The following is a 27,747-nucleotide window of genomic DNA, read 5'->3' on the forward strand; positions in this document are numbered from 1 at the left end:
ACAATCTATATGACAGAAGGCATTATCTCAGGAATCCTTGCCCCTAGCTGTTTAGACGGTACCAGGATAATGGCATTGTGACAAAAAAAAAAAAAAAAAAAAATCATTCATTGTGATCCAGTCTTTGGATGGAAAGAATAAGCTAGATTCTTCTGTCCTTAATAGTTTTGAGAGTATGATCTAGTAACTCCACTGATTTCAGCACACATTTTAAGCAGATTCTCAATGTTTTCCTATTAATATAAGTGGAACTCTAGTGCAAATGCAAATTGTGCCCTTGATATTTAATTTCTAGTTCTCTCTGTGATCATTTGGACTCTAACCAATGTTGTTCCTCTGCAATGGAGCAACTTTTTTTTTTTTCAGAACAATGGGCTCCTAGAAATAATTAAAAAGTACACTTCAATTATCTTATCAAGGTACCATTTTCAGTCCTTCCTGCATGCTGGGTTACCTAAGCCAATTCCCCCTCCCTTGCCTTTTTAATGAATTGCATTTGAGAGCTATACCCAAGTCAGATGTGATAAAATGCAAGGTCTTTCTGCTGTGTTGTAAATGCTACCGTGGCCTTCAATGGGTTAATTCATTACAGACCATTGTCCAGTCAACTTTGTAGCTGGCAGCAGATTAGAGCTGAATGGAATGGCTGAAATGGGAATGAAAAATGAGCAGAGCCTTGGTTTGCGTTAAATATTTAATATTCTCTCAGTGGGAGGTGTCAGGGAAAGGACCATATAATAAATACGATGAGAGACAATTCCATCACTGAGCTCGTCTGTTAATGACCTCATTTGCTTTGACAGAAATGTTGCAAATGCATTGTCTCCCTCTTCATTCTGTTTTAAAATTGGGCCTCTTCTTCAGCCATGTGGAATTCCACTAATTCTCTCTCTTTCTCTCTCTCTCTCTCTTTTTTGGAGAGAGCTTTAGATGGCAAGAAAATAACTATCAGGGATAGAAACGGGTTCAGTATTATCCCAGAATGTTAGTTTTTCACTCAGGGCCTGAAGTGGAGCAAGATTAAGGTTTTATGGAGATCTTTCCCCCCTTCCTTCTCTTTCCTTTTCCATTCCTCCCTCCTCTACCCCTTTTTTTGCACTTTCAGAAAGTATGTCAAACAACACAAAATTCAGCAATACAGCAAAATACAATAACTATTTCTGGTACATTTTGAAGAAACACAGCTAAATCATTTCCATAACTTCATCTCCCCCACTCATCTCTTAATAACCTAAGGAGAGCTGTGGCCAGCAACTGGAAAAGATCTCTTCTATGGATTTGCAGAGCTTACTCTTTTTATTGGATGACATATGAGTGCTCTTTGGTGGTTGAAGGCAGTCCTTTAATTAACTAGATCCCAAACTGTTGGTGCCTTTAAAGATTAAACCCAGACCTTTAAATTCGCCTTGGCCTTATACCCTGGGCAGTTGGTGTAGTAAAACTACTGCATGAAATTGTTTTTAAAATCAGCTTCCAATAAATCATATCTCATCATCAGGATACAGCTAGCCAAGGCCAGAGTCCACACGAGGACTGGAACAAGGCCATGTGAGACTTTAGCACAGTGGATAGTAATCTACTGCCCTAACTGCTCATAGGCAGGCATGCTGATGTACAGTAAGTTCTATGTTTTAATAACAACATGTTCAAGAAAAGCAGGCAGTGCAAAACTAAAACAATATGCTTAAAAAACTCACACACTCCTGCGTATCAAAAAAGTGGAATTGAAATTTAACTAAACATAAGCTTTAAAATATTGTTTCTCCCTCAGTTATTTTATGCTACATTCCTTTCAGTTAACTAATATCTTGCACATCCGTTAAAGCAAAAATGTGAAATTAAAAACATAATTAATGTTGTATTTTTGGTGCTTGTATTTTCTAAAATCCCTGTTGTTGTAAAAAAAAAAAAGAAAGAAAGTTAAATGTACAGCATACTAAAGGATGAGTACACTTTAGGTCTCTTCCCTTAAATGTTGCCATCTGGCAGGACCCCCTAGGCAGCACATCTACATGATAGCAGCCAAGAACACCCTTTCTTCTGACCCCACTGGACTTCTGCAAAGCCATGAAGAGCTGGCTTTTCCCACAAGGTCTGGCTGGAGCCCAGGGAAAGTTTGTCTGGATATGTGGAGAAGGGCTGCATTTTGGGCAGCCTGGAGATTTTTAGTTAGCTTTGATGTTTTATGGATTTTAAGATTTTTACTTTTGTTTGGGAGGCATGCTGGATTATGCCGCATATGGTGGATGGCTAGAATTTTAAAATAAATATGTAATTAGTTAAATACTATAAGCAAGTAAATAAAAATATTGGGCTAAGTGTAAAGTAAGAAAGAAAGATGGAAGCCAAATTGGGAATAAAAGAAAAAGAGAAGAAAATATTCTAGAGCTCTATCTCTGCTGCTAGAAACAATTTTTGACTTTTGTTACACTGAGTATAATTTAATAACACAAAAGTCTTTGGGGGTATCTAGAGGCTGGGGTGAAAAAAAGGAAAATGGTGATTCTAATGGACTGATCAGAGCTCTGCCTGATTTTATGTGTACCACTCTCCTGACTTTTTAAAAATGTATCCTGCAAACACCACTGGCTTTGATTGTTAAAATAGGACACAGCTTAGAATGTGAGAATCCAAATGGCCTTTAATCTACATGAGCCATGTCACATTCCTATGAATGTTATCAGAAATCATAATGTGTACAGATTGATTTGCATTTCTCCAGTCCATCAGAGCAAAGGGGAGAAGCAGTGCCCAGAAATTGTTTTCAAAGCTGATAGTACTGTGTTAATATAGACTTTTCAGGCCATTAGAGGGGTCCTATAAATATATTGCAGCTTCTGTTTCTAGAATTTCCATATTGTTTAGCTGTGTTATTTGGGAGTTTTACAAGTTGTAGATTAGAATAAACTAGATAATAGAATGGAAGACAATCTACTGAATAGCTTGCTTGGTGATTTCAGGGCTACCAACACCAAACAATAAGATGATTAACAGAATTACTAATCTACTTTTGGCTGTCATAACAAAATAGGTAAAGAAATACACATATACATACTGAGCCACTTCTCAAATTTGCTCGACAACAAAAAATGGAATTTATAATAAAATCATATGGACCTTTAATATATTTTCTATAATGTACCATACAGGAATTGAGAATGGTAAACATCGAAATAATTCATGGAGAGAACAAATTGCAGAGTTATCATGTCATTTTTGCAAAGGCACCTGCCCTGATTCTTGCTGTAATGGCACTGTTTTTCCAGCTTAAACCCTAGCAGGTATACTGGGACTATAATTATAAGAACGTTGTTCATTCTCAGCTGCTAAGAATTTTGGTAGTTATAATAAGCTAAAGCGATCTGGAGGACACCAATTTGAAAAAGACCAGAACGACATCTAATTTCTTTACTGAAAAATATAAATTGAATCATCTCATTAAAATATCAGAGAATGTTTCCAGTGCAGACATGCATATTCACTCTGTGCTCCTTAGAATAATAATAAAAAAAAGATGAGTGAGACAGGCAAGATCTTTGACAGAAGAACTGGACATGATGTGAAACAGCATTTTGTGTTCCATCTTTTTTGGTAAGAATCCCTCCTCTTCTTTTCTGACAAAATGGAAATATTAGGAAATGTACAGCTAATTTATATTAATTCAGCTGTATTAACAATGAGATATCATTTCTTCTCTGAACAGGGGGGTAATCAAAAACTGGATTTTCCTTTAATGACCTTGTCATTTTGGTACTTAACCATAGCAAATATATCACCAAATCAAGCTCTTAGATCACTTTGTCCAGCTTTTCCTAGTCTCTGATGACAAAAATACATGTATGTTTTAAAGAATTTTGCGAATGTTATTTGTTTAAATTCCATTTTACTTCCCTGCTTTCCCAAGGAGGTTCAGGGCACAGCCTTCATTTTATCCATGCTGTAACCCTATGAGACAGCTGAGAATGTAGGATATCAAGTATCTCAATATCAGCCTTCTTTGTATCCTTTCTGTGACCTGTATAGAGTATCCCAGGCTGTTAAAAACATTTTCACCTTAACAGAAACAAACTTTAAAAAAGGAACAAATGACTCGCATGAGCCAAATGAATGTAAAAGAAAAAAATAAGGCATTCAAAGCTCATTCCTTTCATAAACATTTTCAAAACCTAAGACAAATTATGAAAATAGGGCTGGTTTCTTTCATTTCTCCTTCGCTCTGTGTTTTTTTTAAAATGAAAACCTAATTTTAGTTAACCAAATTCAACATTTCCCAGTGCTTTCCCACAGAAAAAAAAATGAAAATAAAACCAATGGGAAAACAGAAAGGAGGGAAGGGGGAGGGAGAGAGCAAGCATTTAGAAGAAGCATTAAAATGAGCATTTCCATTGAGGCCTGCAGATGTTGTTTAGTAGCCCCTGGTGTTTTTGTTGTATGTGTGTGTGTGTGTGTATGTGTAAGATTAGGGAGACCTTAGCTCTTAGCCCTGGCCAAATGCCCACTTGGGAAATTAATTCGGTTATTGCCTGCAAGCTCTCAGCTGGATATTCTTGTACTGTTCGCATTCCGTTTTATAATCCTGCATGGTTATTTCAGCTTACTTCTAAGAAAGCTCCCACTCCTTACATTATGCAGAGGTGCAATGGTTGAAAATATAATTAAATTTTCTGTATTCGGCAAAATCTTCTGAATAGATTCAATCTCTAGATTAAAATGATGGGATATTGTGCACAGCTGGATGAAGACAGACTCTCTTCAAACTCTCAAAAATGATAACCCATTTTCCTTATTGCTCTAAAACTAATTGGTGGACCGTGCAAAGACATAGATCTCAGCTAAATATTAATACTTCCTGCAGTAAGAATTGATTCCTATTGGACCTGACTATCTTTGAAAATAGAAAGCCATTGTTTGTTGGAAGTATGTATAAGACTACCTATCAGGGAAGTATGTATAAGACTACCTATCATCTTTCATTAGATGCATTGTTTCATGAGCTGAACAAGAAATCGGGCTAGGTGATCTCCAAAATGGATGTCTCCAAAAACCATTCTGCTCTATCAATGGTTGCGTATACTGTAACTTAAACTTATGTTCTTGACATAAGTTGTCTTCATTGCTTGTCTTAAAAAGTTAAAACTATAATTATCTATTTATAGAGAGCTAATCTCACTGAAATTAATTCTAAGTAGATGAATATAGAAGTATAATATAAGCCTTGGTTGGATCAAAATTAGGGTGTTTTGAGGAAAGATTCAGCCAGAGAAACTCATTGGTTATTTGGAAATATTTATTTATCTCTTATCTTTTCTTTGAGGACCAGGAAAAAAAAGGTGGGATATATATCAAATGAATTAATCGTCTTAAAACACAATTGCTATCTTTAATCAATTTATCAGGTAAATTAATTGATTTAAAACATGTGATTGATTTAAAAGATGCCCTGATTTGGCAATGGATCTTTTTACATGTTTATTATTTACAGTTGAACTCAGGACTAGCTCAGGTCGAAAGACAAAATGATGTGCTGTTGAGGCTGACAAGTAGGGTAATTAACTTTTATTCAATACTGATAATGGAAACATGTTTATAAGGATATTTAAAACCAATAATAGAGTCCATCTTATTAGGATTCCACAAACAGTGGCAATTTAGCTTGGGGCAACAGGGCAGGCAGCCAACATAAAACCCATGAGTCAGTGAAAACATAGAATGAGAGGGGCACTGTGATTCTCTCCATATCATTTACTAGTTGCAGCCTGAGTCAACTGCCTCCCTCTGCTAAAGAAGATTAATCCTGACTCAAATATTAGTAACAATGGCAAGGATCATTATAAAAGAGACATTCTATCCCGTTGAGTATTCCGCTTGTAAGATAGGATTGGTATATCACACATTCACACAGCCAAAAATCAAGAAGGAACACAGCACATCACATTTATTTTTTGGGCAGGATGTAAATATTTCAGAATTGATTTTTACTTTTTACTTATTTAGGTTTTTTTGGGGGGGCAAGAGGCATCAGTGAATCTATTAGCTAATTTTTAACATGGAATTTTAGTTTAAAATGCAAGCACCAAATAGGAAGAATGTGGGTAACAATATATTTTCTATTTCAGAAAATCTGATGTAAAGCTTGATTTACATGTAAAGCAAAATGGGGCAGTAATAAAACAATAAACTTATCATGAATAAGTTTTCAGTAAACATAAAAAATATAAATATTTTATTGAGTTAGTCTCAATATTGTAAATACTTCTTTACAATCCTGAGCAATTGATGTATTCATATGGGATATTCCAACTCTTATTCTACAATTCTTGTAAATAACCAATATCCACCTTTGCAATATTTTTAATTTCTTAAAAAAAATTACACTTTCAACCTGGCATCATATGAACATGGCTTGTAGTCTTTAATGAAGAAAATGCAACTATGGGTAACAATGGAGTCAGTCCCCTGCCAAAATCTAAAGATGAAACTTCCTAATTGTGCCCAGAATAGAATTTTCACTCGACTATTTGCATTCCATAGAGAAATTGCAAGCAAAGTGCCCAAAATCAGGAAAGTTACCCCATCTCCCATTTATTTACACAGTTATTTTCCTGGACCTTTGGAAACATTATATTTGTGGAATACATTTTCTTGAATCAGCTACAGGCTTTCCTTTAAGTAACAAACAAAACAGCATTTCTAGAATATTGGAACATATGCAGGTAGACCTTGACTTATGATCACAATTGGGACTAGAATTTCCATTGTAAATTGGTGCAGTGAGTCATCACGTGACTGAACCTGATTTTATGATCATTTTTACCATAGTTGCTAAGTGAATCATGGGATCATTAAGCCAACCCAATTGATGTTTTTTTTTCCAGAAACCAGCTGGAAGAATGTAAATTGCAGTTGTGTGATCGCAGGATATTGGAACCAGCCATAAATACAAGCTGGTTGCCAAGTGCCCAAATTTCAATCATGTGATCACGAGGTTGGTGCAAGACTAGATCATAAATCACTCATAAGTTTGAGCCCACCATAACTTTGAACTATCATTAAGCACACAGTTGTAAGTTGAGGAGTATCTGTAGGCATTAGTTTCTGCCTCATCCTTATTTTAGAATTGTCAAGATTTGCTCTTATTCTTCCCTACTTCACACAATGAACAGGGTAAAGTCTTTTTAGCATTTTGTGTGTTGCTAGTATGCAGAATCCAGGTCTTCCTATGTCTATTTCAGTCCTCTTGAGTTTAGCAGGACTTATTCCTAGTAAGTGTGTGTAAGTTTGCCCTTTGCAGCCTAAATATGACATTTAGGATTCTGAACGTGTGATACTGTTTTTAATGTAATTCTTCCTACAGTTTCTCCTTTGGGCATGCTAGGTTTTCAGTGCATTCAGAACGATTTATGAACTATGAAGCTGAACAGTCTATTAGCCATTTACTGTGGCCTTTCAGGTGATTGACACAGCTGCCCATTTCCAATGGGGCAACAAAAGCAGGCACTTTTTAAAGCCTCTGTGCACTGATGGGCTGTGCTTGGCTGCCTAGATGGGAAGCTGTGTGATCAGAACTCTGTAGATTGAAGCCCGACTTTTAAAAACCAATATATACCAAATTATGAACCCTACCAGGCTATGAAAGGTGACCCTTTGCTCACAAAGTTTCCATGGTGCTGGAAGTGCTTGAAGCTATGAAGCTAGAAAAAGATACCACCCATTTGGCAGAGCTATTATGAGAAATTTTACTTTTCCAGACCACAAATCAATGGCCACACCAAATTACACTGCACCATCATATCATTTTTTATTTGCTTCTGTAACTCTGAAATGTAGATAGAAATCCTCCTCTTCCTCATATTAACATATTTTCTTTTGCATCGCAATGAATCTTTTTTTAAATGTAATGGATTTCCCCCCCTCCTTTACCTTCATCCATCCGTTGGAGCCAAACTTATTTAAATTGTAACTCAGTTAAGTTAGAAGATTTCTATCGTCTCAGCAGGGATTCCCATCCTTTTATTCCACAAATCAGCATCCTTTTTATTTGATTTTTCTGATGTCCAGGCTAAAAGAGATCCTTTTCCCCTCAAGTTTAACTCTGACGCTGATGCTGCATGACTTTTTGATAGCTAAGAACACAAGGAAGGGCAGGCTTTAGGAGCGGCTGAAAACTTGATCAGGAAGGATGGGAGCAGAAGGGAAAGTGGTTGAAAATGATACTGTTGAAACAACTCTTTGAAATCTTCCAAATCACATTTGATGTGCCAGTTTCTGAAAGCTGAAGCAATACCTTTAGCATCAAATGGGTCTTTTTAGAAGCAGTAAGGAAGCAATGAAATGCAATAGCAAGTTTTTTTTTCTTTTTTAAGCCTGTGATATGCAAAGCAATGAGTTTATATTAGCCTGTAATGGTTCTAAAGGTAATATCTTTTAAAATGCATTTATCAGTATTTAGATGAGGTTCTTTAATAGCATCTTATTAAAGTGAACAACAAAGTTGTGAATGCTCCAATACTGGAAGTTTTTAAGAAGAGATTGGACAATCATTTGTCTGAAATGGTAAATGGTTTCTGGACTGAGCAGGGGGTTAGACTAGAATACCTCCAAGATCCCTTTCAGTTCTGTTATTTTGTTCTGTTCATCCTCCCTTTGTTTGGGTAACAAGGTGTGCACATGAACACATGCACATACACACTCATATAAACACTCGTTTTCCTCTTATATTTCTAAAAAAACAGCACGGGGGAGAAAAAGTAGAGCCTATGTCCACAAAAGTTGAATGACTTCAAAAGAATCTTTAAAGAGGACATTAAAAAAGTCAAATTAGCAGCTCTGACTGTGGCAGGAGGGTCCATGGGGGTAAAAAAAGTAAAATATGGCTGCCAATACTAGTGTCTTTCCTATAAACAATATGGCAATACATAATTTATGGAAACCATACTGGATTGGTCATCACAAGAATCATGCTAGGTGTTGGAGTTCCTGGTGAAAAATGGGCTATAAGATTCAGGACTGTTGGCTGAGCAACCAGAACTAGCAGCTGCAGAACTATTGGAAAAAATGGTTTACCCATCGCAAATATACAAAGATTGAAAACAAAGAAATAATGGTGAGATGATCTGTTATGAAAAATTAAGTACAAAAAGAAGAGGATATCTGAAAAGAATGCACCAGTTCTGGAAAGAAGAACATGCAGAATCAGAAATAACAAGACTAGCAGATCCATTTATAACGCAAGATAAAACATTAACAGAAGCAAAATTGGAAGAACTGCAAAGGTCTACCCAAGACAAAGAAATCGAAGCCATGTCAGAAGCAGCTCAGGGGGAGTCAGCAGTAGAGGAGGCCAGCATAAATGTTGAATAATTTTCATTCCCAAACCAGGAACTCTCTCCTCTACCTTCAGAAAACACAAATCCTTCTAAGTAAAAAAAAGAAGAATTGAAACAAAAAATTAGTGAGCATCTAGAAAATCACAAAAACAATAGCATTGAAGCAGCTAGCAAATGTATTAAGAAATGCTTTTAATATAATATCAAATATAAACACCAGTTCATTGCAAGAAACAAATCAATTAATATACAGTACAGCTGCAGCTATAATTGAATACCTTGGATCAAAATCAACAAATAAGAAAAAAAAAGTCAAACAGTGCACCATCAAAAAGGGAGATCAGGCTGGAAAATAAGATCAGCATGCTACCATCAGATACAAGCAAACTAGAACAGTTAAAAAAAAAGAAGCTAAAATAAAAGAAAACCAAAAAAGATCTGATCACGAAATATCACCAAAAACAACAAAGATCAAGGAAGCATTAGAAATAATAAAGCAGCAAATAACATCTATAACCAGGAAGCTCAGCAGATATGAAGCTTGTATTGCACACTCTAGGAAAAAATCTCCAATTACAGTTGAATCAGATACATTTCTAGCAATCCATCAGCAACAAAGAAGAAACAGTGCTGTTCTGGTGCAGCTTTTGCACAACCCAAAATTACAAAAAGAATGCATCGTGGAAGATGGAGGTGGATAAGAATAAAAAAGAAGTTGAAATTAAAGAACTTGTAACAAGAGCAGAAATTGTGGAGAAATTGGCAAAGAAGATCAAGCATTGGTCAGCACCAAGTGAAGATGAACTGCATGGTTTTTGGTTGAAACCTCTGACTGTCCTACATCCACTCGCTGCCAAGCAATTGAACAACTTATTGCAAAGAGGTGAAATTGAAGATGGGTTAACATCTGGCAAAACCTACCAGATAATGAAAGATCCAACTAAAGGGGTAGCTATAGGCAATTATAGGCCAATGACCTGCTCACCAACAATTTTCACATTGCTAACTGGTGTGGTAGCTGATACAATCCACCAGCATCTAGTTGAAAACAAGATCTTTCTACCTAGGCAGAAAGGAAACTGCCAAAACAACAGAGGAATAAAAGATCAGCTCTTAATTGACAAGATAATTTTGGAAAACTACAAGAGAAGGAAGACAAAATTGAATGTAGCCTAGATTGACTACAAGAAGGCATTCAGCTTCCTGATACTTGAGTGGATAATCAAGTCCTTAGAAATAACTGGAGTCGGTAAAAACATCAGAAGTTTTGGGCAAAAATAGACACAGTTCTTGGTCAATGGTGAGAAACTGGGAGAAGTTAAGATCAAGAGAGGAATCTTTCAAGGAAACTCACTGTTACCACTACTATTTGTTACTACATTGATTGATTCCTATGTCACTTTTGTTTGCTTCATCTTTCCTTATGTCACAGTTTCATTCCAGGTACAAATCTAATCCATTTAATCCAGGGGTTTCAAACTGCCAGCCCACGGGCAAGTTTCATCATACTGGAGCCACGCCCACCCCATTGCCGGCAATGGCAAAAAAGCTCCGATACATTGCGCAATGTCACATGACGTCGCGAGTTTGACATGCCTGATTTAATCTATCGTACATCTTTATAACATGAGCATATTGCTGAGGGCATAACTGGTTAGTTTGTTTTTTTTCATGGCCTTGAGTTAGGATTGTTGGGGGCCCCAGTCAGATTGTTTGGAATGTGGGTATTATTAGTTAGAGTTACCATTTGTTCATGTTATTCCCTGTCTTATTTCTATATAGTTATATTGTTTTCTATTTTTTTATTTCATTGCAGAGTCATTTTGGAATCAAGTGGTGAATAAATTGAATACATTAAATTCACAAAATGGCTTTCTTTGTATCTATGACCAATCAGAAAACACCCATTTGTCAGAGTGCAATCTACAATATCTCCTCAATTCATTTTCTACCATACAGAAGAAACTTTGTGCTGTCCAAAAACATTGCTGCAAATAAATATAAAGAGAGAAGCTACAACTTTGCAGCAAGCCACTTTGGGGGGTTACAAATGATAAAATTATATATATATATATATATATATATATATATATATATATATATATATATATATATATATTAAAATTAATAAATAGTCGAACACCAAGAGAATAAAATTATACAAAAGTTAAAAATGTTAAAACTTTTATTTTTAAATAAAAGTTTTAACATTTTTAACTTTTGTATAATTTTATTCTCTTGGTGTTCGACTATTTATTGATTTTAATATGAACATACCCAAGAGTCATATTTTTACTTGTCTAGCTGATATATATATATTTTTATTTGCATAGCTGATACATATATATTTGTTTTCTGAGGTTTTCGCGGGTGTTTTTATGTAGGTCTTTGGTTATTCGGGTTTTCTCCCACATCAAATTGGAAGTGTCCCATTCATCATCTTCAGGCTGGTGTTTTCAGCTTCTTGCTTCTAGAAGCACGAAGCCGAAAACACCAGCCTGAAGATGACGAATGGGACTTCGTCAAAACATCGCCAAGACACTTCCAATTTGACGCGGGAGAAAACCCGAATAACTAAAGACCTACATATATATATATATGTTTTCTGAGGTTTTCGCGGGTGTTTGTATGTAGGTCTTTGGTTGTTCGGGTTTTCTCCCGCGTAAAATTGGAAGTGTCTTGGCGAAGTTTCGACGAAGTCCCATTCGTCATCTTCAGGCTGGTGCTTTCGGCTTCGTGCTTCGAGGAGCAATGTGTGGTCTTAGCTGTTTCTTCCTTTTAACTGCCAGTGGGGGTATGAACTGATTGGGTGGGAGCTTGGCTGTGTTCTGATTGGGTGGAGGTGTGTTCTGATTGGTTAGGGGCATGGCTGTGCTCTGATTGGCTGGGAGGTTGGCTGTGCTCTGATTGGCTGGGGGGTTGGCTGTGTTCTGATTGGCTGGGGGAGTGTTCTGTTTGGTTGTGCTCAGGTTAGTCTGAGTTGCAGGGGGGTTTAAGATTTTGGGCTGCCTTGCTATTTTTGGGCTTCGCGTTCGTGGTCGTGCCTCATCTTCATGGAGGGTGTCAGTTTGCTTCATGTATGGATTGGAGGGGTTTAAAGTGGCTAATGATGCAGCTGTGGTCTGGCTTCTGGTTTGTGGTCGTGCCTCATCATCGGTGTGGCTTTGGGTTTGTTTTTTGCGTGGATGTGTGGTGGTGACATCCTGTGTGGTTTTTGTGAGTGTGGGTCTGGTATCATTTTTTGTGTTAGGGAGTCGTTTGTCAATAAGGGCGGGTTTCCAAATGGCTGGTAGGCGGGAGGTATCATCTCGCTTGTTCATGCTGTGTGGGCGTTTTTCTATCTCGATGGCTTCTCTGATTATTCTGTTATTAAAATGTTCACTTTTGGCAATGGTTCTGGTATTTTTAAAGTCAATTTCATGTCCTGTGGCTTTAAGGTGTTGGACCAGGGAAGATGTTGGTTCCTCTTTTTTGACTGAGTTCTTATGTTCTTCAATGCGTGCACTTATTCTTCTGTTGGTTTGTCCGATGTATGTGTTGTCCCATGCACTGCTTGTCCCAACACATACATCAGACAAACCAACAGAAGAATAAGCTAAGACCACACATTGCTCCTCGAAGCACGAAGCCGAAAGCACCAGCCTGAAGATGACGAATGGGACTTCGTCGAAACGTCGCCAAGACACTTCCAATTTTACGCGGGAGAAAACCCGAACAACCAAAGACCTACATATATATAATTATATATATAAATTATATATATAATTTTGAATATAGGAATCCCAGGTTGACTGGAATTGACTCTCTCTCTCTCTCTCTCTCTCTCTCTCTCTCTCTCTATATATATATATATATATATATATATATATATATATATATACACACACACACATACACACACACACACACACACACACATGTAAAGCCCGTTGACTTTATTGTGGCTGTAGAACCAACTATACAAGGTATGGCCACTAGTGAGACAGAGAAGAATGCCATAAGACAATGAGTTACGGGATTGCTTACAGGCCGCAAACAACACCATGTACTACCGGCAGGGGAGAGAAAGGCCCTGGAAGAGCTGCGCAAGAACAAATCCATTGTGGTCCTGCCAGCAGATAAGGGAAGGGCCACGGTTGTTATGGACAGAGCCAAGTATAATGGCAAGGCCCAGACCTTACTAGATGACAACAATGCCTATAAAGTAATTAGGACTGACCCCACAACGTCCATGAAAAATCAACTCAATAAGATCATATATGGATTTAAGAAACGTGGAGGAATAAATGAAGAAGATCTGAGAGCTATACGGCCAAAGGACTTGGCTATGGCGAGATTTTATGGCCTACCCAAAATACATAAGGAAGGGACACCATTGAGACCCATTGTGGCACTTAGGGGCACACCCATGTTCGGTCTGGCTAAATGGCTAAGTCGAAGGTTACAGCACCTAGTGGAGGACAACACAACCACTGTGAAATCCTCACAAGAATTCCTACAGAGGTTAAAGAGGATGAGGATACGGGACTATGGGATTATGGTGTCATTCGACGTAACATCGCTATTCACGTCCATCCCGCAAGAATTGGCCATGACGACTATAAAAGATCTACTACAGCTGAAAGGACTACGGAGTCAAAGTTCCCTTGGGATAGAAGATGTTGTCAGGTTATTACGGCTATGCTTGAAAACGTACTTCATATTCCAAGGAACAATATATGAACAAATTAAGGGCACGCCGATGGGATCTCCTATTTCGGGGATCATTGCGGAGGCGGTCCTACAGTGTTTGGAAAGCAGGGCTATGGCCGACTACCAACCGGAGTTTTGGGCCAGGTATGTGGACAATACTTTCGTCATCGTCAAACGGGCAAGAAAAACTGCCTTTATGGAGAAACTTAACTCAATATTCCCAGATATACAATTCACGGCGGAGGAGGAGGCCAATGGCAGCTTGACCTTCCTAGATGTTTTGGTTACACGTCAAATTAATGGTGCCCTCCATATGATGGTGTATAGAAAAGCCACTCACACCGACAGGATATTGCACTATATGAGCAATCACCCAGCAGCCCATAAGATCTCATGCGTAAGGACATTATTTGCACATATAGACACGCACTGTAATACCAGGAGGGCTAAGCAGAGGGAGCGTGCACATCTTTATCAAGTGTGTAAGTGGAATGGCTACCCAACTAGCTTCATTCGGAGGTATAGCAAACGTCAAGAACCCCACAGGGCACCGAATGATCCAGGGACAATGGCCCGGACAACAATACCATATGTCCGGGGAGTATCGGAAGCAACAGCACATATATTGGCACCTTATAATATTAAAGTTGCTCACCGGCCTGATCAAACACTCCGGATGAAAGTCATGCACCCTAAAGAGCCATTGCTGAAGGAAGAAAGATCAGCGGTCGTATATAGAGTGCATTGCAAAGACTGCCAATGTAATTATACGGGGGAGACAGCCAAACGAATAAAAACTAGGATACACGAACATAAATTGGCTGTCAGAAGGCAGGAGCAATACTCTCAAATATGGACGCACATGATTAATACCGGACATTCTTTTGATTTCAAGGAGGCAGAAGCCATTGCCCAGGACGCCTCCAAAGGAGGATGCTTACTAAAGGAGGCCTGGTTCTCCAACACAGACTCCATCAACCGATGTATAGAACTGCCCTCGGCGTACCAGGCACTAAGAGTGCAGGAAGAGCATGTCAAGAGACGGATGCTGATTGTCAGAGGCGAAACCAGGACTGGTGTGGGGGGGTATTTACTACATGACTAGACATAGGGAGGATCTCATAGACACGTCACAGGTAGAGACAGATGAGGGAATATTAGGGTCACAGACAGGTAAGGGTAGTAAAGGAAGAGGAGGTGGATATGATGAGGGACTGCAAGGAGAAGGGGACCAGGGAAGACTCTTGGGAACAGCAGAATTGATCGTACGGCCCAGAACACGGGGGGAGGGGTATGCCCGACCCCAGGGGACTGATCAAAAGGGAAGGGGAGAGAGAAAAGAATAGAAAAGATGAGGCACATAAGATTGGAAGCATATTCACGGGGGGAGAGGGGATATTTGAGAAGGGAGTAAGAATGGAGGAGAATAGCCAGGAACAGCAGGTAGAGCTGCAGATTAGAGGGGGGAGGAAACAGGAGAGGGTGGGGTTGATAGGAATGGAGAAAGGCAGGCAGGAATAATAAGCAAGACAGCAGTTTTGGGGGGGGAAAGTTTGGGAAGGAGAGTCCAACAGGAACGCAGGTTGGTAGATGGGAACAGTACGTAGGACAGCAGGTAAGGGGAGGAAGAATGCTGGAAGGAACAGCAAACAGAGCAGTGGATTGGAGAGGGGGGGAGGAAACAGGAGAGGGTGGGACTGACAGGAAAGGAGAAGGGCAGATAAGAATAGCAGGCAGGACGGCAGATTGGGGGAGAGGAAAGCTTGAGGAGGAGGGTTTAATAGGAATTGATGTTGGCATGGGGGAACAGCATGTAGGACAGCAGGTCAGAGGGGGAGGAATATTAGAAAAGAGAGGATGGACAGAAATGGATGAACAACAGGCAAGTCAGCAGATTATGGGGAGGACATTGGAGAGGGGAAGATGGACAGTGGGGGAGGAGGGTAAACAGGAACAGCAGGTAGAGCAGTGGAACAGGAAGGAAAAGACATTGAGGAAGAGAACATCAATAGGAATGGTTGATGAAAGGCAGGAGCAATATGTTAATCAACAGGTGGGAGGGTTGAAGGAAGGGGGGGGGGAAGAATGACAGGAATGGACAACAAAGGGTGTATGAATCGGCAGGCTAGGGAGTTGGAGGAGGGAGATGAGATAGGAACTGGCAATGGAATGTAAAAACGGCAGGCGGACCAGCAGCCCAACAGGACTCGTGTAGTGCCAAATCGGAGGAGGCACCTTGCATTGGGTAGAGAGGAGGGATTGAGGAGTGTGTTAATGATAACAGCGCAGGGAGGGGGAGACAGCACAAGGATGATGGAGCAGAAAAATACAATGTTTGAGTGCAAAAAAGAGAGGGCGGAACAGTTAAGGCAGTCACAGGCAATCAGGAAGAGTGGCCCTGTCACGAGGGCAATGAGTAGGCAATTGGATCAGCAAGGGGATAAAAAGAACTTCCCACCCCCTAAGCCCCACTCTGAGGATGCTGGCAGAGAACCAGCGAAAGCTAAGTTGTTTTAATCTTGTATATAACTGTTTTTATTGTTTTAAATGTTGTTTTAACAATAAATAACTGGAGTATACTCTTCCCGGAGATCGAAGATTGTATCATTGAACAAATATGCGCAGGATTCGTATTTTTATAACCATTAAGGACACACACACACACACACACACACACACACACACACACATATATATAAATCCAATGAACACAAACAGGGTTTAAGGCCCTTCTGGAAGGCCAGGAAGGTGAGAGCATTACTCACTTCCTGTGGCAATATGTTCCACAGGTGTGGGTGGGTGGGGTACAGCACAAAAGGGTCTTCTCTACCCTGCCAGCTGAAGTTCCTTGATGAAGAGGATTCACAGCAACCCTTTCACTGTAGTAATTGACATGGGTTAATCCCAGTAGGCTTTAAAGGTAATGACCAATACCTTGAATTGGAGCCAGAAGCAAACTGGTAATCAATGCAGCTTGCACAAGAGTGGTGTTATATGCAGCATCATGGGCTTCCAGAACTGTCTGGATCACTACATTCTGCACCAACTGTAATTTCCGAATACTTTTCAAGGGTAGCCTTATGTAGGGTACATATTTATTTATATTATGCATTTTTTAAAAAAGTAATGGAGGACAAGGAGCCTGGTATATACAGGGGAGAAATCTTTATGAAAACTATGTTGTCGACTCCTCAAATGAGATAACAGAGATGACTTATATAGGAAAGACTTGCTAGTACACCTTACTTTTTTAGATGGAATAAATTCCAAGGTATGTTTGTCTTCCTATTTTTTGCATGTCAAAACACATTTTTGTTGCAATATAAACACAATGGAAATTCAGTTCTTTCCTCCATGTTAGTCCCATGGACATCAATATCACAAAGCAAAATCATTATAATAAATATTATTTCTGATAATAAACACTTTTTAAAATTAAGAGCTTCTACAATTTACTGTGATACCCTTTCAAAGTGTTTGTATTAATCTGATCATTTATTGCTTTGTAAGGCTATTTTGACAAAAGTTCATTATCAAGGCTACTAAATGCTTTTAAAGCATTGATTGGAGAAATTATAGCATCACCGTCATAGACATAGTGCGTTAAGATGGATAGTGTGGCCTACCCGGGCTGAAATTTCCCCCCTTTTAATTGGATCGATCCCCAGAATAAACAAAGTTTAATTGAATTTAGAGGGAAATTGAGCAGTTCTTTTCACGTTCTGTCAATAGACATTATTTCAATAACATGATGATATGCAATGGGGAAAGTCTGTAAATAGTCAGAATGAGTACAGAGTCTGCCCACTAAATATGATCTTCAAACCAAGTGTGTTTTACTTGACCTTTCCAGAATGGTATTAGTTTTTTTTTGTTTTTGTTTTTAAAAAACAGATCATTAAGAGATACTTTGACCACTCAAATCATTTTGCTAAGGCTGGAATGATAAGGAAGAACTGCCCCCTTTCTGAAGAAGAAACAAAAATGAAAACTGAAAATGGGCAGAATTTGTTTAATTGCCCTTGTTTCACTAATCTCCCTTATTGCAAAGTATAAACAATTTATAAATAAAAGGTTGTAATCCATGATGATGGAAAGAATAAGCAAATAAAAGAAAATTGCAAAACTTCAAGCAAGCCACTCAGCTAGTGGAATGCATTTTGTAGCTGTTTGTGATCCAATGCCAATCAAAACAAAGAGTAGAAAACTACTGTGTAAATTTTGTTAACTGTAACTCAAAGTATTCTAGCATCTGTTAATACAAGAAAACGATTTGAAACCTGGGTTTTTTCAGGTTTTCCAAACCTGAAATGTGAAAAAAAAAAATCAGACTTGAACAATAAAAGCAGGAAAATTAACATTATACCCCTGAGCAAAATTGCCAATTGATAGAATCAAAGACTGCTTGGGATGATGTTCTTTTATGGGGTGTCCCTATTGCCTGATATGGCAATAAACAAAATATTGTAGCCCCATCATTGCAGTGGAACAAGCATGCGGGAAATTTGTGGGTGTACAAACTACTATTAGACTTCCAAATAAAAGAATCAGTTTCAATCTATGCTATTTGAGAACATGGGATGTATTAGAATTGCAGATATAAAGCAATCTAGAGTCAATATGAAACGTAAATATAAAACTGGATTATACAACAAACATTCAAGAAAAGAAACAAGTAGATCTGAAGTATTATCCAACTGATTATATGCTGGCAGATACACTTATGAAGCCATTGCCAGGGACCACTTTCTCAGGCTGAGAGAAGCTTTGGAACTTGGTACATGAGATGATATGTGGTAGTACAACTTATTATGGGGCTCAGTTCAGTGCATGGAGCTGAACTGTGCATTCACTAAATTGTTTCCTTCATAATGCAGATTACAGGAGGGATTACTTAGTATCTTACTTTCCATCTCTATTCTGCTATATTAAGTATGCAAAAATGTTAAAGTTAAGTCTGGAATAACCAACAGCTATTCCAGCTGAATCAAGAGGATATATGGTTATTCTGATCTGGAAACAGGGATTGACTGGGATTGTGCTGGGTGGACACCAGTACTTTATGGATCACAAGTTGGAATGGCAATACTCACTTGGGATTGCTGATGTCTTAAATGAATGACCTAACACATATATTCTGCTCTACGAATGTAATAAAAATTTGATTTGACTTAATTCATCGTAAAACATAGCATGCTTAATCATGGATTGTTGCATAAACCACAACTGGATTACACATTGTGTTTAACAATAAATTATAGTTTATAAACCATGGTAAATTGGCTTACGAAATGAGCTAAACCAAAACCATATTGTGATTTAATGCAATATGCAAACTCAGTGAATTGAAGTAATTTTCCAATAATTCTAAATTAAATGCAGAATGACAGTGATGCCTGTTTAGCAGCTTGGATGCTTTTCTTGAGTGTTTCTCAATAGGTTTGGAACAAAAACCTATTGCTAATGATTTCTCAGGATAGCTTCCATTTAAACTGATTTCTGAATACATGGTATGTAAGATTCCCACTACGATGCCTTCTTGTCTTATAGACAAATTGGATCAGCAAGAAAAGACATCTTGCTGCAGATGCAAAAAAGTGATAGTGACAGGGATAGTTGTATAAGAGGAAATAACATTGCTGAAATGTTGCTATTTTTTGTTTGCTTGTTACCTTTGCTCCTGAATAAGTTACCCTTTTAACTTCTGCTTGTTTTGTACCTTATGTTATTGAAAGTTCATTGCTGTCCTTATACTCCCTACCCTTAGTTTCTCTCCAATGTTTTGAGTGCACTCATGATTTTAACACTATACTAGTGCTTCATTTAAAAAAAAATATTGCCTTATTGCATATTGCACTATAATGCAGTTAATAGGAGCATATTTCTTTGCATTTATTTATGCACTTGCTGCAGAAAGATATTGCCTCTGTTCTGCAGTTGGAATCAGTACGTTATATGGAGAGGCAAGGCAGCCCTTTCATAAAGCATCCTTGCCATGTCCGTACTATGGTGCTTCTACCACTTCTTATGCTTCAAAAACATTGCAAAGCCAAGTTGTGATTCTCTTTGCTCCCACTGATCTTGAAATTTTGGTGAAAAATGTTAATGCAAGAGAAAAGAGCCAGAAGGTGAGGGGAATTAAGCAATCCTACAATGGGGGAAAAGACTCTGCAAAAACTCTGCATAGCTGAAGTATTTTCAGAAAAAGAAAAAAGAAACTAGCTTTGTTGTAGTTTCTGAATGAACATAGGCCAAGCCTGCTTCAAGATACAGCTCATGCCAGAACAGGGAGAGATCTAGAACCAGTACTGAATCCCCTGTCTGCTTCCTGTGTGGATGTGCCTCAGATGTATCCTGACATTACTCTTCTTTCAGTACTCTGGATGTTAAAGAGCTAGTTATTCACCTAAGTTTTGAGAATCAATCAATCAATCAATCAATCAATCAGAATAGAGCTGAAAAGGACCTTCTACCCCCCCCCTCAAGCAGGAGACCTTATACAAGTGGCTGTCCAGTCTCTTCTTAAAGACCTCCAGTGATTATGCACCTACAACTTCTGAAGGCCAACTGTTCCAGTGGTTAATTGTTCTCACTGTTAGGAAGTTTCTCCTTAATTCCAGGTTGCTTCTTTTAAAAACCCCTTTGCCTCTTTCCTTCAATCATGTCCAGTTCTCAGAGACTGCCTGGACAAGGATCGTAGAGTTAATTAAAAAAAAATAGAGACGATGCCACTGACGAACATTGCATGTGTAGTATGAATCCATTCACATCTTTTGAAGGGTAGACTAGAGTAATATTCTTTAAAGCCAAGCACTTTAGCAGAGGTGCTGAGTCCCCACTGTTACAGATTTGTTAGTTACTAGTTTTAACTGCATGGACCCTAATGACTTCATTTGGTATTCATTGCCTGTCACGTGCACTATTGTAGGTCTTCAGCACTAATTTAGGACAATTAAAACAAAGTGTTAGCGAGCAATATTTCTTTTGCATTGCAACTATGTCCTCCTTCCCAGACACCATAGACAAACATAGGAAGAGGGGGCATAAAACATGAACTCATTACATAGTGCTGATGCTTGGGAAGTAATGATGTGGGGAGTGTATAGAATTAATACTACAGACATAATTCTCATGGATCAACATACTGTGCTGGCCTGTAGATTTGTCTAGATTAGGCTCTGAAACATTTAATTGATACCTGTATCAGATTAGCTGTAAACAAGAAGTGGATATTTGCCTGGAAGGCTGAAAAAGACAAGATGTATAAAATAATTTCAAGAAATTAATCACACAAATCACCATTTATGTTGCAAATTAGATAGCTTTTCGTAATTTCTGGGATGCGTGGAAGGCAATTCATTTCAAGAAGACTTTGTATGTGTCTGTGAAAATTTCTCTTCCTTTGAAAATACAATTGAAACATAATTCCTCAGTGTGCTCCAGTTAATTATCATTTGCAATATGTCTAGCATCAAAGCTTTACTGGCATGGAGGCGATCATTTCTTCACTGCAATACCACTTTCAAGATTCATTTATCTTGTCTTTTAGACTAATTATCCCTGAATTCACCAGTAAGTTGTCACACTTACATTCTCCAATAAATGTGGTTTTAAATCAGTGGCTTACTGTCTTGTAATTCATACAATCCGGCCTTCCACTGTATCTAACTGGAGCTATTCATCTGTGATCACACAACATGAAAAGGAGAACAACATTGCAGTTTGTATGAATGATCACACTTATTTATATGCAAATATGTCTGACAAATCAATAATGTATGATTTAGCTGTTCGGCGTGCATTAGCAGAAGGGGCTGGCATTCCTGAATGTCTATTGTGAAAGGGAGCGTCCTTCTCTCCCAGTGAAAAATGGGCAAGATCTTTCAAAGCCATAAGCCTGCCCAGAATGACCTCAGGCCTTTTATTGGCCAGCTAGAGAGGGTAGCTGTCTGCCTGAGGAGGAAAATAACCCCATCTTTGTAGAAGTTGCTTGGCAGAAGCTGAGACTGAACAACCTCTGCCAAGGAACAAGATAGGAATGTAGGCTGCCTTCTTTTGAGTCACTTTGGTGGCCCATTTTCCCAGGAATACTTGTTAACAATTACTAAAGGTAGTCCTCGACTGACGACAGTTCACTTAGTGACCAAAATTACAACAGCACTGAAAAAAGGGTCTTATGACAGTTTTTCAGACTTCCAACCTTTGGAGCATCCCCATAGTCATGTGATCAAAATTCAGGGGCTTGGCAACTGACTCATATTTGTGTCCCTGGATCGTGTGATAAACTTTTGTGAATATCTGACAGGCAAAGTCCATGGGAAAGCCAGATTCATTTAGCAACTGTGTAACTAACTTAACAACTGCAGTTATTCACTTAACAGCTGTGACAAGAAAAATCATAAAATGGGACAAAATTAACTTAACAACTGTCTGAGTTAGCAACAAAAAGTTTGGGCTCAGTTGTGGTCGTACGTCGAGGACTACCTGTAGTAGTTTTCAGCTTTCTTTCTTACCCAGATATGTCAAGAACTGAATTTGATCCTTCTGTCTTATTTCACAAAGAGTTGTGGCATTTTTATAATAAACAGCCAGATAGGTCAGCATCATATTGAGAGTGATATGAATAATAATAACTGTGGCAATATATGAATAACAAACTCAGTTATACCAGTTAGATGGGCAAAGTATAGTCCCTTGCTATCTAAATCATACAGTTAACTAGATATGTCACCAGCACATTGAGAATGATATGAACAACAACTGTGACAAATGTTATATATCTTGGTGATCATATCGTTCACCCCTGCCCCTGCCCAATGCAGGAATTCATCTCCAACATTCAGACATCCAGCCTCTGTTTAAAGATCTCAAACAAAGAAAAGTCCACCACTTCTTGAAGCAGCCTGTTCTGTTACTGAACAGTTTTTAACAATTACAAAATTTTTCTTCATATCTAACCAAAATCCAATTCCTTGTAATTTAAACCCATTATTTTCTGTCATGTTTCTGAAACAACTTTGTCCATTATTTATGCTTGACATGCCTTCTGATGCTTTAAGACAGCTATCACATAGCTCTGCTTTTTCCTTTTCTCCAGGCTAAATATACTTAATGCCTCCAATCATTCTTCAAAGTTTTATCATCTTGGTTGTTTTCTCCTGGATATGCTCCAGTTTCTAAATGACCTCCCAAAAATGTGGTACCCTGAACTGAATAAAATATTCTAAGTATGGTCTAACCCAGGGGTCTGCAACCTTGACAATTTTAAGACTTGAGGACTTCAGCTCCACAAGTCTTAAAGTTGTCAAGGTTGCAGACCCCTGGTCTAACCAACATAAAATAGAGAGAAACAGTGTTGTCTTTGACAACAACTATTTATTTAATTACTGTTCAAAGTTATGACAGTGCTGAAAAAAAATGACTTATGAGCAGCCCTCGCATTTATGACCATTGCAGCATTCCCATGATCACTGCATGATTCATTTAATGGCAAAGCAGATTACAAATTTGGGTCCAACTCATTTAACAACTGCCTCATTTAAGGACAGAGGTTCTGGTCTCAATTGTGTCATAAATTGAGGACTAACTGTAATCAATATTTTTTTAATACATTGTACTTTCAACACTTGTAATCCTTCCAGATTACATTGATCATACAAAAATTATTTCTTTAACAAATTTATATAACTGTCCATCATAACCAACAACTCTGAAATATACGAATAACACAAAACACAATATAAAAACCATAAAGCAACATATAATTTTTTAAAAAACCCAACGGTGCTTGGAAAATACAGAACAGAATTTACATTGAACTCCATTAACATGAGTTGCCTGAGTTGCCTGAGAAAAAAGCCAGAACTTCAAGGCCTTCAAGATGGATCTGAACATCAGGGGCAAGTAAGTAAAATAATGCCATTCCTCCTTCCCTTGGCTGGTCTATTCATTTTGAACACATTGTACTTTCAAGACTTGCATTCCACTTATGGATTATGTTTTGCCAGGTTGCAATAGAGCTTACTAAGTCAAATTCGGTTCTACTTCTTCCTGTTGTCCTCTGCAATTGTATAGAGACAATGGAATTCTTGATGCAACTTGTTTTACTATTTCCTATTTATATGATCATTATTGGGTGCTTCCACATTCAGCATAGTCCTTCATTCTGTTCCATGCCTCCATTCTGTTCTTCACTGCCCTTCAGATAGTCTTCCAATGCCCCTTTTTTCTTTTTCAGCTGTCCAATGTACCTGCAACATTTCCCACCCACCTATTTTCTTTGGTAGGTAAGGCCTGTCTCTGCTTCTTCTTATTATTATTATTATGAAGAGAAATTTGAGGCTAGCGGGAAGGCATCATCCTAAAATAAAACACATTTTAACTGAAATATAGAAATAGTGTATGTTTCAATGTGTTAGATATCATCCTGTATTCTGCAAAATACTTAGTCTGCTTTTGAGATGTGAACTGGTAACGAGCAATTTCAGAAATCTAATCTAGGCTACACCTACCAGCCTGGGCTGTATAAATGTAGCAGCTGTACATAACTGGCTAGAACTAAGTGCCCATTATTTGCATAATCATTCAGAGTGCAGCCAAAGAAAAAGAAATAATCTTGACTTAACGGGTGATGGGGGTAAGAGCTCAAGCTGGAACAGCAGGGAGAAAGAATTGGGGGGAGGGAGAGGGAAAAGGGAATAGTAACTTTAATGGCCTTGCGAATTGTCAAGGAAACCCTCTGCAGACTTCAGCATCTTGGCTCAGTCTCCCTTTGACACAGGAGCGACATTTATAGGTCATAACTCTGAGAAGCAGTGGGTCTCTCTGGCACCATTATGCTTAAATGTGAAGAGCTTCATCTGCTGACTATCACAGTGGAAAAGGCAACTTGAGTAGTTAAAGTACCACTTCAGGAGGATCCCTGTGGAGGGAATGAAACAAGTGAGAAAGAAAGAAAAAAAAAGAATAATGAAGCATTCTCATAACTCAGCTCTTTCACTAGATTAGGTCTTCCCTATTTAATATTCATCATTTTATTTTCTTTCTGTATCTATGCAACTAGTAATCTAACTGAATCTCTCCTGCAAGATTTTAATATAATAATAATGCACGATCAATCTATGGTTGAATAACCTTCTCTCTGCCGTAGCCTCTCTCTAGATCTTTATGTACCCATTCATCTTTGTGGAGATCTAAACAAGTTCTCTTTACAAACTCTACCTGTGCTGATATGGAGCCGGGAATATAAGATTAGGCTACGGTAGGACTAAGACCTCATAGGAGAAGGGAGTGGGAGAAGGAGTGGGAATAGAAAAGATTTGAAATACTTGGCATCCAGGTTGGCAGGTTAACAACAGAGAGAATTGTAGAAGAACCTTGATCATGGAGATGATGGTAGACAGCTAAAGATAATTAGAATGAATTTATTTATTTCTCAAGTTTAGAGACTGCCCATCTCACTCACAGAGCAGCTCTGAATTAGTAGTTTTGCAGTTGTTGAACATGATCGGTTGATCTTAACCTCATCTTAGAACAGGTTGTACAATCTTTTGCACGCCTTGAAGGCTGATCTGTTGCTGAGAGCAAGGTAAGTCCGCAAAGCGCTTAACTGTAAAATTCCATCCCCAAACAGAAAAAGCTCCATGGGACCTAACATACCAATGTCAGTGGCACAGAGGCTGTGCTGGAAGACAGATGGGAGAAAGAAGATGAAAGGTTTATCTACGAGAGGGTCATAAGCAAGATCCAAGCCAACTGGTAAATTCATCTGACTGAGAGAAATGGAAAGTTTGCCACTCAGTTTTGTAAGCCCTGGATGGGAGTTGTTCTAGTATCTTTAGCAGCATGAAGGTATGCATATTTACTGATATCAAACTGATTAAGATATACTTGCACAGAGTTGTTAGGCTGTTAAGTTAGAAAACAGAAAAACATGCTTGTTTGTGTTTTTTCATCCGTGTCAGATTATTGTTCTGGGGTGGAAACTCCTCAGAAGAATGGAAAGTAGTTAATAAGACTTGCTACTGGAAAAGGTAAACTACTGGACTGTTCTGATAAAGCAAGAAAGGTTCTTACTATCTTTTAATTGAACAAAAAAAAAAGAAGGAAGAAAATTGGAAAGCTGTGTGACCCTGGCATTTTTAATCAGGTCCCTGGAAGCTGCATTCATACCTTATTGCCTAAAATGTAGTTCTTTCAGTTTGGTAGCATGTCCCTCTTTTTATACCCATAAAAGAAATGAAGATCATAGATACAGGTACTTCAGATGCAGGAAGAACATACTCCAGCGTCCCCCAATCTTTTGGGAGCCAGGGACTGGTTCCATGGAGGGCTGTTTTTCCACGGACCAAGAATGTAGTTTCATGCGCTGCCTGGATCTTGCACATGCACGGATGGGGCTTCCTTTGCTCTGTTCTTCATTTTATGCTCCTCTGCAAAAGCAGGCTGCTTGAAAAAAAATTGCAGGCACCTATGCTGCTTTCTTTGCCTCTAGTTTAAGCCTGTCCCCTCAGCAGCAGCATGGTAGAATTGCCAGTAAAGCAGGAACCTTGACACAGGAGTGGGAGGACCTCTGCAACCACCAACAAACTGAGTACAGCAGACAAATACAAGAAGGCTTTTTTCCTTCAGATAGTCCACAAGAGAGGAAAAGTATTATAGATGCTTAGTAAGACAAAACACAATATAAAGAAGGTGCAAGAGCTCTACATGCTGGCCATTAACAGAAAAAAAAAAGAAATTTCAAAGAGGTGACTTAAGGTAAAATAGCAGTAGCAATTAGATATATACCATTTCACAGTGCTTTACAGCTCTCTCTAAGCAGTTTATAATGTCAGCATATTGCTGACAATATTGGAAGGATGGAAGGCTAAGGCTGACTCCTGGTAGTCAGCTGAATTAGCCTGCATTACTGCATTCTAACCACCATGGCAACACATTAGTTTGCTACATTGAAAATAGGTACAGGTAGTTGCAGCCACTGTAAAAAGAAGATTGGTGGGTTTGCAGAAAACAAAATGGTAAGGAAAATTGTATCTTCATTCCCAATGACCTTTATTCTTTCTTCTCATAATTCTTCTTTTCTATATATTTTCCTGCTGAAAAGCAGGCTCTCTGGTCTCTATTCATATTTGCTCATACATTAAATCTTAGGACAGTTCCACAGCTTCCACCTCCCAATTCCTTAAGAGCAATCTGAAAACAAGCCACAATCATTATCAAAATTGTCATTTAAAATACTGAGCAAAAATCAAAGCCCTGCCATGCCAAGAAGTTCTAGTAACTCTGGCTGGTTAATTAAGATATATGAATAAATCAATGCAATATGAAAATCATAAAACAATGCATGCACACAGTCACACTTAAGACCAAGGCTCCTCATAAAACTGTTTTAAGCAGAATACTCGCAATAGATTTTTCTAACATCTTGACCCCAACGCTGGAACCAAAAGCAGACCTCAGGGCCTTCCAGAAGGCCAACAGGATCAGGCCATCTGAATCTTCAAGGGGACCATTAGATAACATCATTTGACAGAAGAGACCTGGGCATGTCTATTCTGCCAGATTTGCTGGACAGACAATCCCCAAACCGATCAGGTTGGGCCATGCAGGGCTTTGAAATGACAACTAGAACCTTGAATTGCACATGGATGCCTTCTCGAGGCCAGTTCACATCACCTGGCAATGGTGTTACATGGGCATAGGGCCAATGCTGCATGCACCACTGCAT

The sequence above is a fragment of the Crotalus tigris genome, unplaced genomic scaffold (assembly GCF_016545835.1).
Source record: "Crotalus tigris isolate CLP2741 ecotype Arizona unplaced genomic scaffold, ASM1654583v1 scf7180000018371.15429387391:27106975, whole genome shotgun sequence".
Taxonomy (NCBI): Eukaryota; Metazoa; Chordata; class Lepidosauria; order Squamata; family Viperidae; genus Crotalus; species Crotalus tigris.